The 14,356-nt window shown below is 32.3% G+C and overlaps 1 protein-coding gene across 4 annotated transcripts in view; it reads right to left on the bottom strand.

Annotated features, from left to right (window-relative positions):
* LOC146527212 (homeobox protein caupolican-like) overlaps positions 1-14,356 on the bottom strand; it is a 105,972-nt gene that overhangs the window by 17,231 nt on the left and 74,385 nt on the right. The gene's annotated exons all lie outside the window — the stretch shown is intronic.

Raw genomic sequence — 14,356 nt, 5'->3', positions numbered from 1 at the left:
TAATAATATACGTAGGTATATTTTATATTATTTAAATGGAAACTTGGGGTAAAATTCTTCGCGAAATTCTTTTCTATTTTTATTTCTATTTTCTTTCTCTATCTTTCTGTTTCTATATTTACTAGCTATGTTCTAAATCAATAAAAGAAAAGATATAATGTCCTCTCTTCTTCTCGGTATACGTATTTGGCATATAATATAATAATCAATAACCCCTTAAATAATGAATTATAAAACCAAACAAACAAAAATATATCAACACAAAAAGACAGATAAATGAATTGGATATATATATATCTCATAAAATTATAATCCAAATGGCAAAAAGGTCCCTAGGCCTTAAGGCACCCTACTATCTGTATCTGCATGCATTAAGAGCAACTAAATTAAGAGTGTGAATGATTTGCCCCAAAGCTTCCCCCGTGTCAGGCCCCCCAGTGTACAGTGGCTGCATATGCAACAGTGTTCGCGATAACCGGGACCCCTTGAGACCGTTAGGTTCCCCCTCGCCGCGATCATTTGATGTTTATAAAGAAAAATCTATATGGAAATTGTAGTTTTCTTTTTTTTAATTTCAAAGTAAAACAAAAAAAGTATACTGTGTATAGGGTCGAGGCAAAGCGCGGCGTTAAGTTCCACCACTAAACACGCACCTCCAGAATTTGTCTTAAAATGGGGAACGTTGTACCTTAACAATAGATTCCCTCTGTCTATTCTACTGTATGCGGGATAGAGCGTGAAGATAAAGATGAATATTTAAAAAATATATCATATAACATAAAAATAGTTTTCTCTATATTAACGCATAACATATGCATTTTTAACATAACTGCGAATACGACTTAACATATAATATACGTAATAACTTAATTGATAGCCAGCAGTTTGCTTGCTGGCGACAAATTGATAGCAATTACATTGTAAAATAACTATGTTGAGTGTCCTGTCATATATTTAGATGTAGACGACATATATATATAGATATATAGACACTGACATATATATAGATGGTGATAATAACATATATTTAACAGAAACAATCAAGATATCTTCGTGAAAGATAAGAACACAAAGAAAATGTAACTAAAAATAACTTTTGTTGTTTACTTCATCGATATGAATTATTTTTTAAATCTTTTCCTTTATCTAGAGTAATGCAAGTGGCGTTGGAGAGCAGTGTCTAAAGGATCCGGGAAATGTCTCCTTTATAAATAAGTAAAGTAACAAACCTATTTATATTATAGTTTTTCTTTAACAAAATACATGATTTAAATCGCTTCACTAGTTGGTGAATCAGCAGCTACAATCAGGTTTGAGCAATGCTTTAGCCGTTCAAATCGACTTTAGTATAACGTCAATTAGCCAAAGCCGAAACATGAAGTACAAATAATTGTAAAGGCAGCTAACAACGATATGAGTAATAGCTAAACGCATATTGTCTTCTAAGCCATGTTGGATTATATAAAGTTCATTAGTCAAAAACAATAGCAACCTCCATCGTGGAGCAGTTCTGGTTTCGATGGTGCGAGGAAGTGGGGAACGGAGTGTCTTAACACTAGATTCCCTCTGCCTACCCTGAATAATAATAATTGAAAAAATTATTTACTTCCGTCATTAATCTCCGAGTTACTTTCTTAAAATACGTAAAATTTATCATTAATTTCGAATAGGTACCTACATTTATGCCTACGCAGACATTTCTCTCAGGTTTTGAGCCTGGTCTGTGGCGTAGGGGAAAACGCAACAATTGTGGGCTCGATCCCCACTCAGGAGAATGAATTATTCTCTTCTTCTCGTTTTGGTAAGAAGATAAATGGAAACGTTAAGTTCCACCACTCCACACACAATATCTCGAAAATTGGGGGGAACGGAGTATCTTGACAATAGTTTGGTTTCCCCTGCATACATTGTTACATACGAGATATAGCGTGAAACTAAAGAAACAGATATCATGGGATTTGAATCCATAACCACAGTAATGGGTAAATGGTATTAGCATACATTTACACCACATTACGACGGCGTCCATTCAATTCAAAGTAAGAATAGTAGTTCAATTCAATTGGTTTTTTCCTTCCAAGTAAGTAACGATATACATTATACACGTGCTAAGATAGAGGAAGTATTTAAAAAGCTGCTCTTATAATTAATGTTAATGAATGATTGATTCAGATTGTTTTATAATTAGTATAGCACTTATAAACTACTTATAAGTGGCTTATTTTTTGTCAGTACTGCAATTCTATGCCCAACAAGATTTTAATTAGATAATGAAGTTCTTATAGTAAAGGTGGTATAAAACAGTTTGATTTCTAATGTAATAAAAGTCGAAAATCTTTAAATTTATTATAGTTATTCATTCGTGGGAGCGTAATTAGCAAAGTATATTTGTATATTATTTGAACAGAAAAGCTTCTTTGATTATAAAGCCACAATAACATAAAAAGAAATAAATAAAAATATGGGTATTTAATTTTTAAAATTATATTTATGACGCAGCCCTGTGACAAATAAGAGACGGATGGACGAATGTCAGAGGCTTAATAATAGGGTCCCCCAGCGGCCTGGGATAAAGGACCCTAAAAAGGCAACACTCCTATAACAACAAAATCACTGATCACATTAGAATGGAGACACATTCAATTCATGTCCAAATTCGTTCATTTTCTTTGCATTATAAAGAAGAGAATATTGAAGAAACACTTTTCTAGTGCATAATATAAGATATCAAAAAAAAATATATATTTTCAGCTCTCACATATACATAGTTATGAAATGCATATAAAACATTTACTTATAATAAATATATTGTTTGAAACAGAACTTCCTCATTTTAGAGAAAGATATTTCATACAAGTTTTATTTAATGTTAGTGTAATGTCCAGGTGGGATCCATTTGTATCCCCGCATACGTCGAGACGATATTCTCACTCCTCAATATCGTCCATTTGGGGAAAAATGTACTCTGGCAATATGTCACATTAAACATTTTTTTTTTCTCTACAAAATTGAAGTACTAATCACACAAGTCTCTATCAAAACGATTGAGATAAACTTTGGGAGAGTCACATACATTTGTCATACATTTTGACTTCCTTAGTAGGTTTTATTATATGTTATGTTGTTACAATAGTCATGTTTTAAACGCGAAACTTAACGCGGTTTTCTCCGTAACGTCTGGCTAATGATATCCTTAAAAGTTGGTACCTGATGATTTAATAAGAACGCTACTGATGCCGTTTGAAAGTTAAGGAAACTTTAGAAGTACAGAAATAAAAAATCACTATATAAGTATACTCGTATGTAATTTTGTTCAGATTCTTTTCTTCTTCAGATTCTCTCGAAATTATATAAAAATTTTGTTTATAATTATATTTTATTATATAATCATAGAAAAACTACATACTTTAATCTTTAAGCACTTTTAGTTATACATGGGCAATGATAACATACATATTTCTTTACCCAGATTTGAAGCTGTTAACACCTATCGATATGTAACATATAACCATATATTCTTGACTCTAACAAAAAAATAACAAACAAAGTCAACAAAAATCAAGTCAACCCATACAAACAAAACAAAACATTATTAGTATAGATTAGACGTGGGCAATGATGAAAAATGTTGGCTTTCCGATTTTGTGGCTGCCTCATTTATATCTATCATTTCACCCTAAGCCGGTGACAAATTTGCAACTCTTTTGCGGTTCTTGATAAAAACAGATTCGTGGTGGTGACGCTGACTGCTCCTGAGTGAGGGATGACCAGAAAAGTCAATGTTTGTGTTTGATATTGTTATAATAGATTTAGTATTCATAATTTGGACTTTTTCGTTTTCTCTTTAGAATGGATAAAATTGAAATAGTAAGCAAAAATAATATTATAATGGAAATATAGTTATGGAATATAAAATAAAAAAGGAAAATATAGAACAACAAGAATAATTATTTTTCTATTCATAATTATATTTATTTTTGTTATAAAATTAATAAGATCGAATATAATTTATTTATATTAAAAATATAACTGGAACTATTTATTATATATTTATAGCATAGTGTTAAGACACTCTATTCTTTTCTTCGCGACATTTCGAGACTTTCTGTGCTTAGTAGGTGATACAAAATTGAATTATGTTCGTTGGCCATTTGAAAGAATTGAGATTTATAAAAATACGATTCGATATTGGAGAATAACAATAAAAATATAATTTTAATTAATACGCCCATGCAAATGAAGCAATTAATGCAATAATCGTTAATACATTTAGCTATTTTTCTCATTTTAACAACTCGATTAAATAATGCAATTAAATATGTTATAAAGTTATTGCAATTAAATATGTTATAAAACTACTTCAACTTTAAAACTTTTGATTGTTTATATTGATATGAAAAAGTACAAATTATGGTCGCTAGTTTATTCGAGATTATACCTAAAAATTACCAATAAATTGTATTTTTTTTTATTTTGTCCCTAATTAAAAAAACCCATTGAAGCTCAAGACTAGAATACTGTACACAGGAAGTCATCTATTTTAATTATTAATTTCTATAAATAATAAGAATCTTGCACTAAAATATAAGCCAGAACATTTACGTAAAACAACGCCGTAAAATAGTCAAAAGTGACTATTAATTTGAATTTTACCATCTATTAATGAGCTATAAAGGAACTCTACCCATTTAACACTCACGGCCAAACTTTATTAACCCTTGGAGCATCCCCTACTCCGTGACTCCGCATCTAACAACATTTCAATCAATTTTGGCCAGTTCTCGTTCGCGTCAAGTCATTACAACGTCGTATAAACAGGGGGAATGGCCTATTAGAGTTATTCGCGCGTCACTACATCTTTATGGTGGTTTTAGTAAAACTAGGTGGAAAATTGTAAATTAATGTGTAGTTTTTTTTTTAATTTCACGCTGTATTCCGCATTTAGAGTAGGCAGGGGGACCTTAATGTAAGACACTCCGCTCTCCACTTACCGTCGAATTCTGGAGGCATCGCGTGTTGAGTGGAGGAACTCAACGTCGCTCTTGCCTCTGCACCATAGCGAAGAAATGAAAATGTTAATACATATTTCATTTCCTAGATAGAACCCGCGAGTGGTCGGCCCCTGCGCCGCGATAGTGTAATTTATTTATAATAATTCTATATTGGAATCGCTTCTTTAGTACAGCTTACAGAAAATTATGTCATACTTGTATTGTACATATTATCACTAATAGGTCAATAAATGTGAACCTTTAATAATTTTACAAACCTTACTGTTTTGAGTCCAAGCACAACGATACAAAGCGCAGAGTTGAGTCTCTAGAATTCAGTGAAAAGTGGGAAACGGAAGTGTCTTATGGGAACGGAACCTGGGAACCTTATCTTAAGAACGTAAGGTTCCCAGTTTCTCTTTGTTTACCCTGCTATATCTACCCTGCACATCGTGAAGTTAAACAAACAACTATTTCGGCATTATAATGAACTGTATCAAACAATCAGATACCCCCTCAAAAACGGTCCAGACCAAAATTGCGTTAGTAGAGAATCATTGGATTAAGGTGATAAGTTGTTTAACGGTCCATAAACCACCCCAGCAAGCGCCGAGGCGCCGCGCAGTCCGCCGCTCTGCCAAATGTGGGCCACCCATCATCTAGCTGGCAATCCTGGCAGAGCTTAACCGTTCAACATTTTCAGCCTCATAAACTGTAAAATGAAGGCTTTGGTGTTGCCAAATACTGTAGATTTGGGGTTTATTTGATCTCATTCGTTTCATGGTGAGGCCTTTAAGTTGTGTATCATATTTTATTTTTATTTTACATGTTAGGGTTAAAGTTAAATTTATTAGTATTTTTAGTTAATATGTTGTTTCAACTTTTAAAAAATTGGAAAAACGTTTAAATTTAACATGCAAGTAATAATATTTGCTAAAAATAGAATGTTTTGAAGATGAAAAGATTTAATAATTTCCTTCGAGAAAATGACGACATATCTAGATTAAGATAAAAAAATAAACATATTCATCATCAGAAAGTATACAGTATAACTCAAATATTTAGTCCAAGAATTAAAAGAATGAAGTTCATATCTTTAATTTTGCAAAAAGAAATATGTTGTCACATATTAATTAAGGATCCCCTAAAGTAGTTACAAACGTCATACATGATGGCATTTGCGTAAAATTTTATAATTTACATTTTTATTACTATATAGATCGTTTCCTCTTTAACTATCTATATACTTGTATAAATTAAATTTATACATATAGTATGTATCGTAATATGTATCGTACTGTTTCTAATAATAATAATAAAGTTATTTTCGCTACGTAAATTTTCTTTTTAGGACACTGGCCGTAGTAAATTTTATGAAAAAAAAATAAAGAAACAAATTCATGCTTGTTCCAGGTTCATAGCAGAGTAGGCAGATTAAACCTGCACTAGGTTTTTAGTCACCCTGTTCTACAATTTCAAAAATTTGGAACAATATAATCATTTCCCAGAATAGTGGGGAATCAAACTCATAGCCTCAAGCTTATAAATTAAATTCTATAATGAAAAATAAAGACAAAATAAGAAGAATTCATATTTAAATCATATCATATGAAATTATTATTATAACAAAATGTTTTATTATACAAAAAACAATCCCACAAATTTTCATTATTAAGTAGATATATGAACACACATAAAAATGAATTACTGTGAACTTACAAACTTCCCATAACCGTTTGAGGCGGTAAGTGCCCTCTAACTAAAAAGTATTGTATTATTCATAGTATAAAATAATAACGACTCTCGCTAGCGAAATCTGAAAGTGAATTGTGGGCAAGCGAATAAAAAAATGCCTCAAAATGTATAAAAGGGAACACAAACGCGCGTCATTTTACGCCGGCGCGATGACGCAACGGTAGCGGTTATAGTAACATCTATTGTTCCCGTAGTAGAGTGCACATTCGCGGCACGACGCCGAGGGGTGGAGAGCCAAGTTCAATAAAAGTTTCCCCTAAATAAGCCATTAAACGAGCGTCAACGAGCCTCGCTCCGTAGGTATTTACCAATTATATATTTGCGGGGCCAGTTTTATTTTACGTTTTATTTAACTTTTATACCGTTACGTCAATTTCATGGGTATCAAGGAATCGCTAGATTGTGATTTAAATGGAATTGCTCATTTTCCACTCGAGTCGCAATATCGATTTGGTGGCGATATTATTTTATTATGCGTGATATTGTATACGATCGAGTAGGTTTTTTAACGAGTTCATGTTGGACGCCGCCGAACGATTAAGTTGTTTGCTTTGTATCGTTAATTTAATATGCAAATGTATAATGTTGATATTTTTAACCATCTCAGATTTTAATAGTATATTCAACTAGCCAAACAAAGAAAGTTTTAGTACAATTTTATTAGCGCTACCTACCATATTCTATTTGGAGAGAACGAGAGCTTAGAGTAGATACAATACTAATACTTACCTACTAGGTAAAATTATCTCTAGTATGCTTTCAGTTCTAATGTGCTTTCAGGTAACATTAAGATACGTTACCTATATATTTCAGTGAGCTATTTAGACATTATAAAATAAATTTCAACATAAAACAAATTATATTACTAACCAAACCACAAAAACCCAAAACATATAATCAAAATCATAAATAACTGAACTAAACCAGGATTAGAGTTAAATTAGAGTCGAGGGCGCGGTCAGGCTTACAGCCGAAACCAAATGATAGGCGATCGTAAAGGCAATAATATCAATTAGACAGCCGAGTCCGATACCACTTTAATTAAGGGAACAAACAGATTCCCTTTAATGATATTGCAGGGGGTGGTCCATACAGCCTCCGTGATTGATTTCGTCACGCCACACTTTCATCTCAATCTGTTCCACACCTTCAAAAGTCCGAGTCTACCCGCAAATTACTGTTTCTATCAATCGAATATGTTTTCCATTTCATTTTCTGCCTAAGTGAAGTCAGGCGTTGAGTGTTGAGTGTCCGTAATTTAACGCCGCGCCTTGCCTCAACACCTGAGCCAAGAAATGAAAATATTAAATATTAATGTCCTCGAGTGAGAATCGAACCCACAACCCATCGTGTTTACAGCCACACTTTGTGCCATGAATGGCCTCTGTCTGTAAAAACTTAAGCGATTTTTAAAATTAAATATACATAGTTAAGTTATTAGCAACATTAAGGGATGTTTAGACTAACAAATATATTATAAATGACTCGTATAAATATTTTAATTGTAGAGCGAGGAGTCAGTGATAATGGTAGCGGGGGGCGAACAATGCTCCCCAGAAGCTTTGTCAGTCCTGTCTGTGACATCTGTCCAAAAATTTACAATAAGCAAAAAATTTTTTTCAACTAACTGTTATTTTGAACTGAATATCTCTATTGGTGACGTCGTTAGCTAAACCTCGGTGGTCCAGAATTCAATTATGCTGTCACAATATTATAAGCGGTGTTATTTTATTTTTTTTTTTTGGAAGTAAGCTGGAGTGCTATTGTTATTTATTGTAGAGTCTATAATGGATTTGTCAGCTAAACTCGATGAAAATATATTCGATTTCCGTGTGTGAAATGTTTTTTTTATTATTCTTGTATATATTTAACAGAATTCTATCATATGTACCTACTCATGTTAAAACGAATACAACTCGCAGCTTTAAAGCTTTCATAATAAAATAACAGTTTAAAAATCATTTTGTGGCCGCTACCAAATTATATTACCAAAAATACTTACTTTCAATTTAAAATACCTAATTGAGAAAAATACATTTTTAAACAACATAATAGCTCCGAAACAACGGCTTATTCCACACTGTTTTTTGAACAATTTAAATATAAACAACACATATTCTTGTACAAAAATTAAAAAGCGAAATAAATTTCGAAACCTAATTAAGTTGTCATTATTATTATTACGGAGGAGTAAAAATTAAATGTAATTATATATTTAATTGCTATGTTGATATGTTAATTAGAAAGTGTTACTAAACTAACAAAGATGCATGAATAATATAGTAATTAGAATAACATTATATACAGGTATAATACGTAGAAATATATAACGGGTTAAATTTGAACTTTTGCAAAGTCCACGCAAATAAAATGACAGGCACTAATAATATACTCCTTCATCTTCTTCAGCTCTTGCTGTATATATATATTTTGTAAGCTTCAACTCCAGAGCGAAGAAGTGAAAATATTAAATATTTTATTTCCTCGAGAGGGAATGGAACCCGCGACCTCTCGCGTCAACAGTCACACGCCTGTACCTTTGAACTGCCCTGTCATATAGTTTGGAGCATTTTTACCTACCGTTGAACCTTCTAAGGTAGCGTTCATTTAAATTTATATCGAAGGGAGTCTTTTGACATAATTTATGTATATGTTTTATTCATTACCCACAAAAGAATCTTAAAACAAACTTAAATTAAATAATAACGCCGGCCCCACCTATCTCCGCTCACATCTACTTGTCGTTTTTATCCTCCTAATGCTCAGACGCGAACGAAATTACGTTTGCATCGAGTATTTCAACTTCCGGTCAAGATAAGCGTCTAAAAACCTTCGCCTGTCTAAATGACGCATTTTATGCTCCTATAAAAACAAAAACGCTTTCGTCTTTCAATTAGACTGTTTAGCTTTATAGAGTTTTAAGTTAGGCGACACGGTCTATTAAATTACATTAGGCCACTTCCTCGCTGCCAGCGAAAATCACCAAGAAATAATAGTTTATCTCCGGAGTCCGCCATATCCTCTTCCGGGGGGTCGCAGTTTCCTAAAAAGCATCGTCCGCAACACGCAGCGCGGTCAGCGCAGGACGAACAATAGTAAATACATTTAGCTCGGCCATTGTTTGATTTATAGCGAAACCGTGTAGGTAATTTATAAGTGAGAGGGCGCGTCCGCGGGACACCCGGGGCCAGGCCTGAGATTTATTAGACGAGACCGCACTCCGCAGAGGACTGACCGAGGCCACTCTGTTTGCCAAATCGTTAAGCTCGGCAAGCAAACGATTAGCCAGTCCAAACTCAGGCCAAGATGAGTATATTTGCGAAGTAATTAGTGCGGTGACGCCGCGGTCAGGAGTCGACCTGACAGATATCATTTATGGCCATATTTTATTTTAGGATGGCGTCGATGCTTATGTAGCTGATAAGGCACGGTATCTGTGCGCAAACACGCGGGGTGTCAATCACGGCGGCGCGGTCCCTTACAACATTTATCACTTATCACGCATTTATGTCAAATCGTCGATGTGCGTGATAAGCCCACCCACGTTTTACCCTATTGCATCATTTGAAGCAATGGCGGCGGTTATATGTTATATATATATGTGGCACTCGACTGATACGTTGTCATTATAAAAATTGACATATGTTCCGTGGTTTATCTAGGCCGTATTTGAACCGCCGCGCCAATCGCTTACTGGATAGTTTAAAAGCTTTTATTTTTTGAATTAAATGTGGAAATAATGAAAATACCTGTTAAAAAAAGAAGCGAGTACACTACATTTTTTTATATATATTTGTATTCTATTCTACTATTTCTTGTATTACTAGTAGATATAGATTTGCCAATTCTACTCTTCCTGGCGTTAGGCCTAGTTGCAATTAACTATATTATGTGAAATAGCTTTATTCTATAATACTAGGTACTCTTATTAAATATATTCGAGCTTATACAATTTTCTTCTTCTTCTTTATTTTATTTAAGTATTTCATATGTTAGTAAAATTGTTAACTCATTAGTCTATTATATTATAATTTATTTTATTTCTCAAAAGTACCGACGTACCTATGCTTTGGATTAAAATCGCATCAAAAATAACTTTTCATTCGTTATCTCCACTTTTTAATTTTTTTAAACAATAGTTTCATTGGAGTTATTTCCAATTAGCCACGTTTTAATAATAGTAAATGTTCAAATATTTGTACATTTAAATTTTTAAATGAACCTAATAAATTTCTATTATCTCATATAAAAAATATAATACAAGCGGACTCTTTTAAAAACATTTTATAGCTTTATATTTATAAAAGACCTTAAAGCGACATCACAATTTTTTTAAATTAAAAACTGAAAAATAATAACACAAATTACTAGCAATTTTCAAATAGTAAAAATTTTAATATAAACTTTAAAAATCGTTTCAATATAAAGAAACCTTTTGAACCTGCTGTCTCTTTCCAACAAAACAACCAACAGGCGCCGGCTTTCAATCAAATTGATTAACTTATCTAATTATAACATCACTGATAATTGTAAATTGAATATTGTCATGTGATCTAATTATGTTGCGAGTGGAAATCGTTATTGTAAAACAGGCTAATGGAACTAAAACTAAAAAATATATATAGACATATACATAGGTATATATTATAGCTTCACGCTATATCCCAAAGGGAACCTAAGAACCTTAGTATTGACACTCAGTTCCCCACTTTCCCCCCGAATTTTTCGAGGCATTGCATGTTGACTGGCAGAACTAAAATCCGGGCTTTTACCTTAGCCTCAGTGCGATGAAATGAAAATATTATTAAGTGATAATTCATTCGACCCGAGTGGAGATCGAACCCATACCCGTCGCATCGCAAATAACGGAACGGGTCTCGTTACTGACCAAAGAAATGAAAATAATTAATTCCTCCCAGCGGGAATTGAACCTACAGCCGCCACCTTTTCAGTCAGATGCTGTGCCGCTGCGCCATGACAGCCTATATAATATATATTAATAATAATTTATAAATAATGACATAAAGACTATAAAGAAATATCTCATTTTTCTTTAATTTTAATCTTTTTTTTTTTTTAATTACCATTTTTGGGATCTAAATATTATTAAAAAAGGCAGTATAATTCAAAATTTTACTCATTTTTTAAATCTGCTAAAAATAAACATCCTTGAAGCTCAGGTATCGCTTCGCTTCGAGCTAATTAGTAAAGAAATAAAATTAACCTCGCCATTACCCAGAATCAAAGGACTAATTAATTGCTGCATCATAGATGCTTTAGTCAGATATTCGTGGATTGCGTAAAAGAAAATCACCTTAAACATATTACGACAATAAATAAATCAACTTATTATAGAAATACATACTTTTAGTCTTACTTTAATAGTCTGGTTCTATGTTGAGCATATCTTATTTAAATATATTTTAATATTAGTTATCCGTTTAATACATTTTTTGAGCATAATATTTAAATATGTATCACATACGCAATTAATAATAGAAAAATACTGCTGTAACTTATTACTCAGCCCGCTTCACGCTGTATCCCGCATATGACAGGATAGCGGGGTAGGCAGAGGGAACTTGAGCACCTAGTGTCAAGACACTCCGTCTCCATTATGGTGTCAATTATTCAGCTAAGAAATTCAGTAATTAAAACAGATGATAAGAAAACCAGATATAATTATTATGTGACTTAACAGTAATTTTTATTAAAAAACTACCTGATCCATAAAAGTCTGATGACATATTACCTTATATGGTTATTTTTAGTAGGTACCTACCTCCTTATATAATGTAACTTGTACGTTTAACCTTATAAATATTTATTACTTTCCATACAAATACCTATCAGAACTACAATAATTAGGTCAAGATGCAAATTAATGGACCGAATAACGACCACCCACAAGGGGACCGCTTAATAAGTCCTAATTAACACCTCGGAGGCTATTTCCAATTCGGATGCGCGTCTTTTAAATTATTTTCTTTTAAGCGAAGCGTCCGCGCACCCTCCGTAACCCTAATTAAAGTTAAACTTAACTCAAGATTAAGTAACCTTTATATATAGATGAACATTTTTTTTCTCTTATCTTTTATAAAATGTTTCATTTAAATGAGATAAAAGAATGGAAAGCGTTCATCGATAAGGTTTGTGTGAAAGAATAGATTTTTGATATAGATTGTATATTTACTCATTGCCTAACGTGAGCTATTACGTTTCATTTGTTTTTATTCTTTAAACACATTTACTTTAGAATGAAATTTCATGATGTTTTTCGCATAACAAGGTAAGCAGATAGATTCTAGCGTCAAAATACTCTATTCTCCGAGAATGCTTAAATCTTTAATGCTTACTCACTTGAAAATGCCTCGGTACTCTTGGGTTATATGGATCAATTTTAAGATTCCCTAAGCCTAGGATAAAAAGGGACACTATAAGCCCTATTATATTAGCACTATTTAGTCGATTTCTTTTTTCAAATTACATTATTTGATTTAATTTTCCCAGAATATTACATTAATAAGTCATATATATGTCAACAGCATTTATAAGTAGAGTCACATATGAATAATTTTATTTAAATGTTGTACCTACCAATTTTATTGATTTTTTTGGTAAAAAATAAAAAATATTTTTACTACTTTATTATATTATAAATAATAAAAATATATGTTATACTATTGAAATTTCACATATATTTCTATACATCCATAGTAAACATCCGCCCAACATATTTCAGATGCCCGTCTGCATCAGTATGCAATTTACAATTTGTCAGTAATGAGCTCTGCCGCCATATGGATACCATATCGGCCTTATTTAGAAACGTAGATTATTATTATATACAAGAATTAACTTCAAATTTGGTCGGAAGTAACATTTAAGTTTCAATTTTGTTTGAGCAACGCTTAAAATGAAGCCATAGCGACAGTTTAGGTATAGGTTCGATTCCTACTCGAGGAAATGAAATATTTAAAAAACATGCATATTAAATAGAAGTGTGTAGTTTACGCAGGTGAAGCCGCAAAACCCTAGTAATATTCAAATTATCTTGATTTTTATTTGATTAAAACGTTATTCTAAGAAAAGGCAATTCTAGACATATAAATCTTTAAACGTAACGAAGCCTCTTAACTTCAACAAGTTGTTTTGGCTGCCGCCGGCCAATGAGTCTTGCCAATTTTTAAGTGTTTCTCACGATTTGGTATTGGATATAGTATTTAGGTACTATATTACTATTAATATATATATATTTAAAAAATATAATAATAAATAATTATTATAAAAAAAAGGAATTAAATAAAAGCTAAATCCAAAAGCTTTATGAATTTATAGTACAAACAAAGTAAATATTTTGGAATATATATTTTTGATGACTAATATAACATTTGAATAACCACAAACGTCAATTTCAATAATCGCTTAGCACCTACAACTAAAAAGAAGCGATGAAAAAGTGTGAAATTAATACATCCATTATAGCGAGCGCACTAATTTCACAGGTAATGACTACGAATACAGCATAGTCAAAAGCAGCAAAAAAAAACACCTTTTATTGATTATAAAAAGCGTATAACACACAATAGATGGCGCTGCGCCCCAACCGC

The sequence above is a fragment of the Heliconius melpomene genome, chromosome 21 (genome assembly GCF_056956725.1).
Source record: "Heliconius melpomene rosina isolate 202511_hmr_F chromosome 21, ASM5695672v1, whole genome shotgun sequence".
NCBI lineage: Eukaryota > Metazoa > Arthropoda > Insecta > Lepidoptera > Nymphalidae > Heliconius > Heliconius melpomene.
This window is presented reverse-complemented; position numbering and strand designations above follow the sequence as displayed.